Here is a 13,924-nt window from a genome sequence, read left to right as displayed (position 1 = left end):
CCCAAGATGGACCCAAGTCACGACTTTTCACACTTTTTAAAGTTTTGTTCCATTCATATATTGGGTTGTCCAATTCCAGCTCCAGGTTATGCAGTCCCATCCTCCCAGATTGCTCTCCTCAATTTGCAATTTATACTTTTTGTATAAATTACACTTTTTGGGTCTGAAGCTGCAGTGGCTTCCTTGGTTCTGGGACTGGAAAAGGATTGTTTTGTCTGACTGAACAGTGACGAGAACTTGCTAACGCTTTACATGAAGTTCAGAGTTACACACTAAGGCAGTACAGAATCTGGAAAATATTAAGCTAAAACTTAAGGCATTAATTCTGATCTCGGGAATGTGCTAAGGGTGTCGCTCCATGAACACGGTTCCATCAGGCACTGTTCCCTCGACTTTACAGACATCGTGATAGTCACGAGACTTCCCGAACTGCTCCCAAAAAATCCCTCCCCATTTCGCACGCAGAGAGTTATGTCACTCAGAATTTCTTGGATTCTTGTCTTTCATGTTTTCCGTGGAGTAAGACTGCCACCCTCCACTCGCTATTTTGAACTGCAGAGCGTGCTTTTGGGGGCTTGCTTCGATTTTATGCAATTCCATCATTGTTATAAGTATATATTATAATATTGGCCTTTCACAAACATTAAAACAAATGCTATATGTATAATGTTGGAAAATTTTGCTGTATTAATACAGTTTCTTTTAGTTCTGCTATTAACAAAACTTAGAAATAGTAGTGTGATAAATATATTTTTCTTGGAATATAACATGGTGATGCAAAAACCTTTTGTTCATGTAACTAACTCAGAGAATGGTAAAAAAAAAGATAATCAGGAAATTCTTCACATTTTTAGATTATTGGTGACACACCAGAACCCCGAGAAAATAATTTAATGATCTTCCATTATTGGAGGTGTAAAGCAAGATGGAGGCCAAAAAAAAAATTAAAGAGAAAAAAGTTTATTTACAGGTTGGGGAGAATGATTTTAGTAAAGCATGAAGGTCTATGAACATGCAACAGGTTGATGCATTTAAAGAAGTGTTTTCTGAGATAGTGTGTGCTCTTGGCTGAATGTCAAGCACCCAGCCCTTATAATGTTTTGTTTTATTGTTTGCCTCTTACTGTCTTTTATTAAACCGTTTAAAATTTATCAGGAAAGCAATCCTCGTTTTTCACAGACGCCTGGAGGAAAAGGACGTTTCTTTTCCATAGGAACAAAAGCACAGAGCCCCAGTGCTTTAGGGGCAGATGAGAAGCAGCTCTCAACATGGCAAGGTCAGCTAGATCTGTCAGGCAGCCCACAGGAGCCCAAGCCAGCCAGACATGTTCCATGTTCCCTTGATTCTGTGAAAAATGAAGTCGTTTCCTGGCAGACTTTAAAAAGTTTAATAAAAGACAATAACAATAAAACAAAATGTTACAATGGCCAGATGCTTGGCATTCAGCCAAGAGCACACACTAACTCAGAGAACACTTCTATAAATGCATCAACATGTTGCATATTCATAGACCTTCATGCATTATTCAAAATAATCCCCTCCCCCCCCCCCAACCTAGAAATCAACATTTTTACTTTTTTATTATTTTTCTTTGTGACTCCTTCTTGTCAGTGCACTCCCTGATAACAGAGATCAATAAATCCTTTCCCTGGAGTTCTGTTGTTCATCACCCCTGTCTTCATCCAGATAGGATGTGAAGAATTTTCTGATTATCTTTTTACTATTTTCTGAGTTAGTTACATGAACAAAAGCTTTTTACATCACCATGTTATAGTCCAAGAAAAATATATTTATCACACTACTATTTCTAAGTTTTGTTAATAGCAGAACTAAAAGAACCTATTAATACAGCAAAGTTTTCCAACATTATACATATAGCATTTGTTTTAATGTTTGTGAAAGGCCAATATTATAATATATACTTATAACAACGATGGAATTGCATAAAATCGAAGCAAGCCCCCAAAAGCACGCTCTGCAGTTCAAAATAGCGAGTGGAAGGTGGCAGTCTTACTCCACGGAAAACATGAAAGACAAGAATACAAGAAATTCTGAGTGACATAATTCTATGCGTGCGAAATGGGGATATGATACCTTTTGATACCTTAAAGCTAAGGCATTGGTCTTACCTTTTTTTCCTGGAAATTCCAGCAAGTCCCAAAAATTTCTGCAGGCTTATGGTCACTTTCAAGAAGGTTTGTTCCTTGTCAGCTCCAATTAGGATGTCATCTACACATTCTAAAAGAAAAACACTGTTACCTTTTTCCCATTGTTCTACTTTTGCCAAAACCACCAAATAAAGTGGGCTTATTTTTGAATCCTTGAGGGAGCACTATGCAACTGCAACTTTCTTCCAGCCACAGGATTCTCTCATTCATAGGCAAAGATGGCTTGGCTCTGCTCATCTCTTGGGATATAAGAGAAAGCATTTTAAAGCCAAAATGGTAAAATAAGGGTTTGTTTCCAGCACTGAGGTTGACAAGCCATAAGGATTTGGTACAGCTGGGTGTATATCTGTGCATATTTGATTGATTGCTCCTAAACTTGTGCTAATCTGCACTCTCAAGAACAAGGCTTCTTTACCTGGAGAAAGGCATCTAAAAGCCAGATTGACATTGTCTGAGTATGCCAAATTGTAAGAATGTGTATGTCAGTGGTTCCAGACCTTTTTGTGCTTCTGTCTTTATGGGATATTTATTAATTCTTAATGGTTTAACTTTTGGTTCTGAGCTTTTTCTTTTAACTGGAGACACATTCTTTGCTTTGCCTCATTTTCCTGTGGCCCATGGGGACCACTGCATTTGAAATGGCATCCAGAATATTTTCTCCAATGTCCTCCAATGGTTTACACATTAACAGACAGATCTGAGATTTCCAGCCTATCTCAGGTGGAATGTGAAGCTGCATGGTATTCTCAGAAAAGGTTTATGGTTTTGTGCATTTAAGCTACAAAATATATCTCATCCCAGAAAGGGAAGGGGGCATTATGGCATATATAGAAATTGATGAGTTGTTTTAGTGTCACCAGCTATACATGCCATGGGTGGTAGGAGTGGCTACAAAGCTTATTTTCCTGCTGCCCCAAAAATCTGTACTGGAACTTTCCTCAGCAGGCCTTTTCAGCAAGTTACTTCTGAAAGTGTGGCTCCACTATAGATAAAAAAATCTAGTGTTTCATTCCCCAGCTTTACTGGGACCAGAATATCAGCTGGGTTTTTTCCTTATCAACTGATATTTTCCCCTGATCCCCCTCCCTCACTGTCAAAATCCTCCACCATCATAACATCTAACTCTTATAACTAACCCCTCCTCTCAACAAATAACACATTCAGGCTAAGAGTCCAAAACTCCAGACCATTCCTCTTCTTCCTCCTTCTCTAACATCTTTCTTTTTTCTTCTATGGTAAAAAAGTTTGGCCCTTAAGTAGCTACACTGCTCCCATCCCATTGATTGATTAAGGCCCACTGCCCAGTGTTTCCTTGTGACTTACATGGAGATTGATCCCAATGATCAGTTACACTGATAAATCTACACCTTTTGCAAAAGCAGTATGAAAAAGGAGCAACAGGGCACTTGCCAATCCAAGAATTCAATCCACCCATCCACCGTTGTTTGAATATCTCTGGAGCATTTTGGATTTGCTCACTGCCATAATGATGAAGAAGATTTGGAGGAATCCCTGATCATCTGGCTGGTGCCTGCAATGTGAGAGTTGGAAAAGGAAGTCAGGACTTTACAAGATGCAGAGGCAATCACACAAGATCTAATTATACTCCAGCACAGAGGTGCTATGAGCAGCAATGCAGTGTAGAATGACTGTAGAACAGCAATATGTGGTGGCACAAACAAAAGTACAGATAGGGGCAAAACAAGATTTCCATTTCCCAGTCATATTCACAGGATCCTGGGGAATGGGATGGAAATATTTTGAATGAGTCCTCAGACTCCAAGGTTGAGCTTTAGTCAGATTTAGCAGAAAGGGAGGTGGTAGAAGCACAACCCCTCCTACAAATGGAAGGGCAGAGGGATCTGTTAGATGGCGGGGTGCACTTATATTCCAAAATGGAATTTTTGGAGATCTATCAGCAGAAGAGAGGAGAAGACAAACTGATATGGATTTTGCAATCTTGGAATAGTGGGCCTGTCTCTGTCCACTTATTAACTGGTGAAAAAAATCTATTAAGCCCTACAGGCAGTTAAGGATCAGATATACCAGGGATGTGCTCAGTGACAAAGTATCAGGGGTCCTGTTTGGCAGGATATTGCCACCCCTATGTGGTATCAACAGTTGTGTGCAGCAGTTTTAACAGCATATACAGACACTGATGAATTAGTGCCATCCCTCAGAAGTTGATGTTCAAGGCAGAAGGTTTTAGTTTCCTGCAGCAGGTGGGGATGGCTCACGCTTTTAATTACAAGATCTAGTCTAGATGGGGCAGCAGTAACTAAAAGTATCAAAATACACCTTTTGAGAGAGGTGCCTGTTTCACTGAAGACCTTGATTACACCAGCCATCACAGAGCTACTAGTAATACAGGAGAGTCCTAGCAAATACCTTAGGGGAAATCTGGGCTGTAATTTCAGAACCAGCTGTGCAGGTGCTGAATGAAAATCACATGGCAAAACTGAAAACTTACCTCTTGTGTGATGAGGAAACAAATGTAGACTGATCTTGTGAAAGTCAGTGTCCCATGATCAGAAATAAATAGGAACTTAACAGCAAAATTTTTTCATCATTGACAAAGTCAATACCTATGCAAAAAAATTCTTCTCTTTCAACTCCCCTGTTACCTCACACCAAGACACTATCTGGAAAATGCTATAAAAGCAGAAATGTACCAGGAAGAAAGTTGTTTGGCAATGAAACAAGAAGAAGCCTCTGATACTTGAAAAAATGTTTTGATTGAGCAAGCCAAATTACACACTCCTAGGCAAGGAAACCCTTTCGAATTGAAAGTAACAATTATAGGCAATAAAATCTTATGGGGATTGCGGCAAACAACTGGGCTGAAAAGCCAGAAAAAAATCTCTAGGATTTTGGTTCAAGGCATTACAAGGCTCTGCTATATATTGTAACCCAACGAAAAAAATGAATTAAAGCTGTATTTTGGGCATTGCAGGAAACAGAAATAATTACAAGCCAAAATACTGTGACTATAACCCAAATATAAAACATGGTGAGGACTGAAATTCTTCCAGATGGTGTCCCTTCCAAAATGTTAGAATAAGTGGAATTGTTTACACCAATGGATTCTGTGGTGGGACTGCAACCTATTAACCATAGAAATGACCATTTATATAACAACCCCTGACAATGCAGTATAGTTCTGTACTCTGCATTTTCCCCTTCTACATCCTCTGCTAGTATCATATTCTCAAGTTCCTGTATTTTAGGTATATTTGATGATTTTTCTGTGCCTTATTTAGGGGGGATAGCACTGGAACTCTGTTACTGGTGTCACAAACCAAACATGAAATTGAAGTCCAATCTGTAAAAGGCAATTCATAGCCCTTCAATCTCTGTTGGCAATTATCCCATATCAAGTCCCCGAGCAATATCAGAACAACATTATGGAACAATATTAGCTGAAGGAACTGGGACAAAACTGTATGTATTACTGGACAGAGATGACACTCCTGTTTACCTCCCTTAAAACAAGCTGGTTCCTTGTGCTTTGTAGGCCACACAGCAAACACATACCTTGAATACATTTCTGCAAGTACAGTATGTAAGAACTTGTGTGTAGGTTTTTACTGTAACTAATGTATTATTATTCTTTCAGAGTAGTGACTATGGAGCAGCTAGCATGTCATGTACCTTCACAGAAGGTTTAACTTGGACATCCAGGGCAGCTTGCCTTAAATTTGAGAGTAACTGCTCTGAGTAACTTTATAACACTGAGTACACTAACTAACTAACTAACTAACTAACTAACTAACTCCCACTTTGTCTCAGGCAGGATGGGAGCTTCAGACAAAATTTATTAGAGAAGCCCTCACCTTGTGTCACGAGGTTTAGAAATGATGCCCTGGCTTTCTAAACTCCTTCTCATAGAGGAGTCTGGGTGTGGCTAAATCAAATTCCTGGCCCAGATGTGGTCAAAGGTTTATGTCTGAAGGATCTAAAGCTGTAACCCCATCTTTATACAACTTTGTCTCACGGGATTAAGAAGGGCTAACCAAATATATAAATAAAATAAATTATTTCTTTAATTCTATTACAATAGTGATAATGCTTAGACAAAAATACCTTAGTCAGAATTATCTAGTACACTGGATAGATAGCTGTAACTTCTAGCATAATGCTCTGTTTTTGAAACAATATTGAAACAATTTCATTAAAGCTAGAAAAACCCCAATTTTAAAGTAGAGATTGATATTCCTTGCCTCGATCAGCAACTGTGGGCAAATCTCTTTTATGAGCCTCAAGGTGTAACCTTGAGGGGCATCCCCATTCATGGGAAAGGTCTTCACACACACCTTAGAGGGGTGCGCTACAAGTCCTTGCTGTGAAAATGTGTGACTGGCCTTTTATAGCATGTGACTGTCAGTCACATTCATTTTTAGATTATGCTTTGCTAGGCTTACTCAGCAAAATATGCTTTGCTGCTGAAAAAGGTGTGATCAGCTCTTTGATTTCTTTTGCTTGACAATTCTGCCTCTAACTTCCATACCAGGACCTGCACATCCCTGCTGCTCCTGCACTCAGGCAGGGAGCACCTGTTGTGTATATCCTTGTGTACTCTGTGCTTTCCTTCTTGGCTACATCAACTATCAGGTTCTCTGGATCCCAGAGTCTAAAGCTACATGGAATTGCTTTCACATAGGGCTGAGTTAGGAATATGTGTCAGCACAGGTAGCTGTGGCAGACCTTCCCCCTTACAACTGATAACTGGAATTTGGCAGGCAGCCGAGTGGCAGCCACGCTCCTCTTGCAGGCTGTACAATACACTGCACACACAGCCATGGTGCTCTGCAGGTTCCTTCTTCACCTTATACAACATCATACATTTTCATTCTCCCAGAGGGTGAAATGTCCATCAACTCCTCGCACAGAACAATGAGCCAGCACAGGAGCCATTGAGCACACTGCTTCTGTCAAGATACGCCAGTGCCATGCACTTTCCTTCTCAGATCTATGTACCATCACATTCTGTCACTACTGTAGACCTATTCGAAACCAAAAAGTTCTCAGCTGCTTCTCACACAGATAAATGTGGGCCAGGAAAAGAAGCTTTCTTGGGCCTTGCCCCTTATGTGTGGAAACTTGTATTCCCACCACAAGAGGCAACAAATTATGGTGTCCTTTAACATCCTGAGGGAATGCAACATTCTCAAAAAGATGGGTCAGACCTGAAGGGTGAGAAGAAGGTGAAAGGCTTGGAAAAATCATCCTCTCCCATTCTCCCAGTAGGCTGGATGGAGTCATTAACAAAGCCCCAGAAGTAGCATCCCAGACCTGGACAGGCAAACACATCCAAAATGATCTTCGTTGCCACTGATGTTGATTTTCCATAAACCAATATCACAAAGTGCATCCACAAAGCAATCTTGATTTTTGTCTCTCCCTGATCTAAAAAGGGACATCCACCATGGTGGGCAAATGGCTCCACATATAGGGGCACAAAGGTGCCACACCCACATGAATAGACCCAGAAGCATAGTGACCAGGGAGTTCTGTACCCAATATACAAATATTTTGGACAATATTGCTATTTTGTCACTTTTTCTTTCAAGCCCCTTCAGTTGTGTGCTAAATTTGTCTTAGTTTAAGACTATTAACAGGGTGGAGACTGAGAAACAAGCTACCTCTCCTTTAGTTTTAAGAACTTCCCTTTCAGTAGAACAAGAGACAACTGTGAGAAGATAAAAGTGAAAAAAATAGCAGCTTACTAAAAACCAAAACATCAATTAATAAGGAAACAGCAGTAACCAAAAATACAAAGGCTCTAAAGCAAAGACGGAAGCAGTCACCCAGGAAAAAGGCAACCAAAATGTCAGAGAAGCCCCTCTGCCAAAATGGGGCTGCCATACCCGACTGCATGGCCCAAGGGCAAAGACAATGGGACAGGGAAGTCCCCTCCCCCTGTATGGCAGTGTCCTGGTTTGAAAGACAGGTGTTTGCTAAGGAAAGCAGAAGCTTCCCTTTGGACTGAAAAAAATATGTGATTCTTCCGATTATTATAATTTTGGAATTAAGAGAGCTCTCAGGCAAAGATATGGGGGTAGGAATAACAGTTCTTTACTAGTATACCTAACACGACAAACAAGAACAACAACAACTATGAAATTACCCACAAAGAGAACAGTAACTCAGTCCCAGTGTTTTTTGGCTGCAGGCACCTTTTCCCTGAGCTGCAGTTCCCGGTGCTGGGGGCGGGCGGGTCCCGCAGAGCCGCAGGAGGGCTGGGGGTGATGGCAGCGCTGTCCCAGGGGGAGAGAGAGATGGAGAGAGAGCCCTCCGCTCACGGTGTGGGTCCTGGTGCTCAGCAGAGTGCTGGATGGTGGTAGTTCACAGCGAGGAGACAGCAGGGCAGGGTCCGATGGTGGTTTCCCGACGCTGGGATGGCAGGGATGGGACACAGACGGCGATCGTCCTTCTCGTCCGCACTCCACGGGGGAAATGGGGCCGAGGCCCAGCCTTCCGCTTCCTCTTCTGGCTGTTTGAATCTCGCGGGGTTTCCCTCTTCCCTCCCGTCCCCTCCCCCTTGTCACCAGGGCCCAGTCAACAGGTATCTTAGCATGACAATGGGGAAAATTCCACAGAGGGAAAAGGGAGAGAACCAACCCCCAACAGGCAGCCTCAGTAAAAGACCATGCAGCCCAGGGGACAAAAGCAAGACGGAGGAGAAGTCCACTTCTGACAATGTAGTGGAGAGGGGGAAGAAAGGAAAAACAACACAGCAAAGGACTTTCCAGGTTTACAGAACTCCCTCTTCCCCCCAGAAAAAAACAACCAATGTGAAACAGGGACAAGAGTAAAACCTGGAAGAACCCCTTTCTTGTCAAGTTTGGGAGATGGGTGAGCAAGGCAGTGCAAGGCAATGGAGAGGAGGAAGGGCAAAGGAAGAACACAGAGGGGTCCATAAAGAAATGCAAGGTTGAGGTAGACACCGGAAGGCAAATCAAAGGAGGGGTAAGCCTTGCAAGAGAAGGCCAGGAATGAAAGCAGTGGACAGGTCAAGGGGAGGGATGGGTATGCAAGGTAGTACAAGGCAAGTAAGGGGTTGGGTTTACAAGGCAAAGCAAGCAAGAAGTATGTCCAAGGATTGCTTCCAGACAAAAGCTGCCAGGACAGACTGGTCTGCCTAGCACTGATCTCTTCTGGGCTTCCTCTCATCTGCACCTGAAACACTGGGCCTATGTGCTTTACTTCCTGTGGAAAAGAACTGTCATTCTTGACCAGGAGCTCATGGCCGAAATTTTGATTCCACCTCCAAAATGCAATGCATCCAAGGATTGCTCCCAGATGAAAGCTGCCCAAGCTGCCAGGACAGATGGTCTAGTGGCCTTGGCCACCCCTGGACAGCTTCTCATCTACACGTGAAACTTTGGGCCTATGTGATCTCCTTCCATAGCAGGGCATCTCACCCTCCCACAAGGGCTAATCCATTGCTTGTTAACCAGTCAGATAACTCAAACAGGACAAGCTGTCTTGTAGGGAGTTATTCTGGCACCATGGGTTTAACACTGGTCTGGCATCTCCCAACTGCCAATAAACATCTTACTGTTGAAGTGAGACCTGGCAATGTAAGCCAGATTTTTAACTGACAGACACCTCAATTTACAAATTTTAAAAGCCACACCAAGCTTTCACAAGGCAGAAATCTTCTATACATTTCCATGGAAATGTGTGGAGTTTCTCTTGTGAATAGGGACATCTGCTTCACAGTTACTCCCCAGGGGTTAAGTGAAGGAATCTGTGTACATTATTGTCATTTTGGTGGTAAGTTACATTTGCCTTCTAATCAATACTATTTCTTTTGCTAGCTATAATATCATTACCTTGTTATAGTACACTGTTTTATGTTATGTTACAATCTACTAGTAGGTCTTTAGTTTTCTGTTGTCAATTGAATTGACAAATTGTCTATTTCTATTGTCTGATTAGGATCTTTCATCTGTTGTCTCTTGTCTGTTTAATAAATAACTAATTTTTATAAATAGATCTGATTTGCCATCATTAAAACTTGCAGTTCAGAGTGATCCCTTAAATTTAAACTGTTACCAGAATCTGAGGCTAAGGCAGGACTTGTCTGAAGCTCCCACTCGTCACAGGAAGCCTTTCTATGATGTCATTATCATTCAGGAGCCCATAGCCAAAATTGGATTCCACCTCCAAAATTCTATATAACCAAGGATTACTCCCAGACAAAAGCCAGATTCGTTCTCTGCGAGGTAACCACCCTTGAAATTTTGATCCCACCTCCAAAATTCATTATGTCCAAGAATTACTCCCAGACAAGAGGAGTAAGGACAGAAAGATCTTCCTGTGGGGCCAGGGGTACAGTTTTCAGTGCCTGGCTTCCCCCACCAGGCATTCCTTCCTCCCCTGAGTGCAGAAGAGACCAAATCCAGCAGAGTCAATACCAGCTGAGTCCAACCAAGCCAACGGAGAGCTCAGCTGATGTCAAAAGGGCCCACTGGGAAGAAGCAGTGAAAAGCCAAAACTGACCTATACAGACACTGTTGCTGTCACTGAGAGGGAGCAGGGCAACTGATACTGCAGGTCTGCAGCTCACTAGGCAATGCCAGCACATCCCCATCTGTCATCAGAAACACTCCATAAGCCCCTGACATCCCGGGTTTTTTAGTTCCAGGAGGGAAGAGTTGAGCCAAGAGAACCTCACCAACATCTTGTCTTTGTCCTCCTGGGCCACATGAGCTGTTAAGGGAAGCAGCAGCTATTTTATCTTTGTTACAAGGGGCTACTTAACACCTTGATTTTTGCTGTTTAAAACATTTTGCTTTATTTTGAACAAATGTGTTTCCATCCTGTATATCTCATTCCATTGCTTTGTGATTTTATTTTTTAATAAATTGTTGTCTTTAAATCGTCATCTGTGATTTACTGTCCCTCCCTTGACAGCAGGAGGGGAAGGACAGTGGCTTGTTTGGAGTTTAGCTCCTCGTTGGTTGTTGAAACCAACACAGACACCTTTTGGGGGTGTAAATCCTCTGTGACTCCCTCATCCTCCTCACACCTGCTCTTCTGCTGCACCACTGCCTACCCCCCACTCTGACATTTGGATGTCCCAATAGACATGATCTCACCCCAACCTCCCAAAGAGGCACAAAACAAGACAAAGAGCTCTGACCACCAGATCATTCTTTTCAACAATGCCATTCAAAATGGACAAACTCCCCCCCCTACAAAAGAAGGAGAGGAGGTATCATCCCCCTAACAGCTCGAGTCATTGCACTGCTGCTGCACACCACACTTGCTTGGTCAATAAAACTGGAACTGAAGTGTAAAACTTTAAAGAGTAAAATAAAAAGAACAAATCACAGTAATTCACTTCATCCTGAGGAGGGGTGTGTGTGGTTATACACATCCAGTAAAATACTTCTATGACAGAAATTTTTGATTGTCCTTTTGCATTAACTGAACTTGCACAACTGTAAACTGGTACCAATAAATTTTCCATCCCCAAAATACACGGTTTTACCCTGACTAGGGGTTTTTGTGTTACAGAGTTAGGAGGGATATCTGGCCAGCTGCACTGCCCAAGAGAGGTGCTGCTGGGACACACACTATTGGAAGTGAGACCATTAATGCAGAAGAAATGCCAGCAATTTTTGGAAGACGTGCTACGCTGGGGTCTCTTTCCAACCAAAGTTAAAACTCCACACTGGAGGGCAGCGGTCTTCAATCCCTCAATGGAGCTTTCAGAGGGCAGAGGAGTCATCCTCAACAGAAGCCCCATCGGCTAACTGTACAATTTCTGCAGCTGGCAGGTCACTCTCCATCATGTGCAAGAAAACTCCCCAGTCAGAATCACACTGGATACCACAGAGGTCTTCCACAACCCTACCCTCAAAAGCTCCACAGCCTTCCCACAGCCTTCTGCAGGAGAGCAGAAGGCTGCAGCCATCATTGCTCGTGGTATTAGTTACCAGAAGACAGAAAACTACCACTGCACTTGTGAGAAATCACCAGCCCTGAGCTACTCTTTGTTATGGCCCAGAACAGCTCAAATACTCATCCAGTTGAAAAGGCTGCCCACACAGCACCTACAAAGCCAAAGGTAAATACTTAACACAGATGTCACACATATCTCTGCTCTTAGATACTGACCCAGCCAACAAGCACATCACCTTCTTGGAACCCCTCGTAAAAGCGTGTGGCTTCAACCCTCCTTAAACCAAGTCAGAGTCTTCCAGAATACAGTTATGTGGGTGGCAATGGAGCTGTGTGATCTCCTCTTCTGGCCTGAAAGCCATCACACCAAGATAGGTGCTTACTGGGGAGAATGAAACATTTTCCAAAAATGCTCTTGCTTCACAGAAAAAGGTCTGAGGTTCTAAGAGCCAGGACAGGTGTTGTATCAGTCTTTCAAGACTGTGAACAGCCTGCCCTGGCTGCAGCAAACCACTCAGAGAGATGGGGTGGGGCGGGGTGGGGTGGGAGAGAGAATAGTTAAGTGGCCTCAGTGGCCACCAGGGATTGGACCTCTGTCTTGCTTTTCATGGTCTGCAGCTTGGAGAATTTCTTCCCGAGGCAGCAGGAAAAGAAAAAAGTGGTGGTAGGAAGAGGTGTTGGAACAGGCTGGGAGTGGGGACCTCCAATGAAAGGCTTTGAGGCAGAACACGCAGCCAGTGAGAGGGGCCTGGACTGGTGCTCACTGGCTGCACATCTATCTATGTGTAAGGGGCTAAATGTGTACAGAAGAGGACCCAGGGATCTTTTCCCACCAGTGGCAGCTGCCAGAGAAACAAGTGCACAGGGAAGGTCTCAAGGCCTCCTGCTTCCTGGACATGCCAGAAGGTTTATTACTGACTTTGCACAAGAGAATTCATTTTTGCTTAACTTCTGCAGCATGTGAAGCACTAGGGACTCCTTGAATTTCAGGCCTAGAGAGATTGCTTTGTCTCACCAAAATGTAAAGGTAGTTACACACAATAAGAAGTTCAGAGTTATATACCAAAGCAGCAGAGCATTCGAAACATATAACAGCTAAAATCTGCAGGAGTCCCATAAATCAGCCGCTTACCACAACCTGTGCACCCTCCTGTGCAAGGTACGTGATGGTGGCAGAGGTGAAGTTGAAGTACCCAGCTTTGAGAGGCCGTAGGACCACGGTGTGGGACACGTTGCTCGCTCTGGGAGCCGGGCGTTAAGGGAAACACTTGTATTTCATCCCAGGAAGAAAAGTGAGGAGACGGGAAAGAGCAGCCCTGAGTCAGGTGCAAAAGTCAGTGCTGCTGACAAATCTGAGTGCTCGTGGTCACAGACAGCCAGACCCACCTGAGGCTGACACAGCTGCTCCTCACATATGTGTGTGAGGAGCAGTATTTGTACAGAGGAGGGTCCTGAGGCACTTCTCCCACCAGAAGCACCTGCCTGAGAGACACTGGCACAGGGGAGCTCTCAGGGCTTCCTGCAGCGTTGGAGACGCCCAGAGTTTTGTTATGCTCCCGGCTTCGCACTAGCGAGGTCGGGACACGTCCTGTTCCGCGGGCAGCAGAAGGCGGCAGCCTGTCTCGGGGGAATGACTCAAGCAGGAAGGGACACTCGGGGGTTCTGTGCACCTGCTTCTTGAGGAATTGAGCCCTGCTCCTTCTCCTTCACTCCTCCTTCACCGCTTTGCACATCCACCACGGACCTGGGCAGGCTGCTGGCGCGTGCAGAGCAACTTGTCGCGCCGAGACACACCCGCTGCTCTTCTCCAGACCCTCACGAGAGCCCCGGCCCAGCACGAT

Source organism: Cinclus cinclus, unplaced genomic scaffold (assembly GCF_963662255.1).
Source record: "Cinclus cinclus unplaced genomic scaffold, bCinCin1.1 SCAFFOLD_44, whole genome shotgun sequence".
NCBI lineage: Eukaryota > Metazoa > Chordata > Aves > Passeriformes > Cinclidae > Cinclus > Cinclus cinclus.
Note: the sequence above shows the minus strand (reverse complement) of the source record.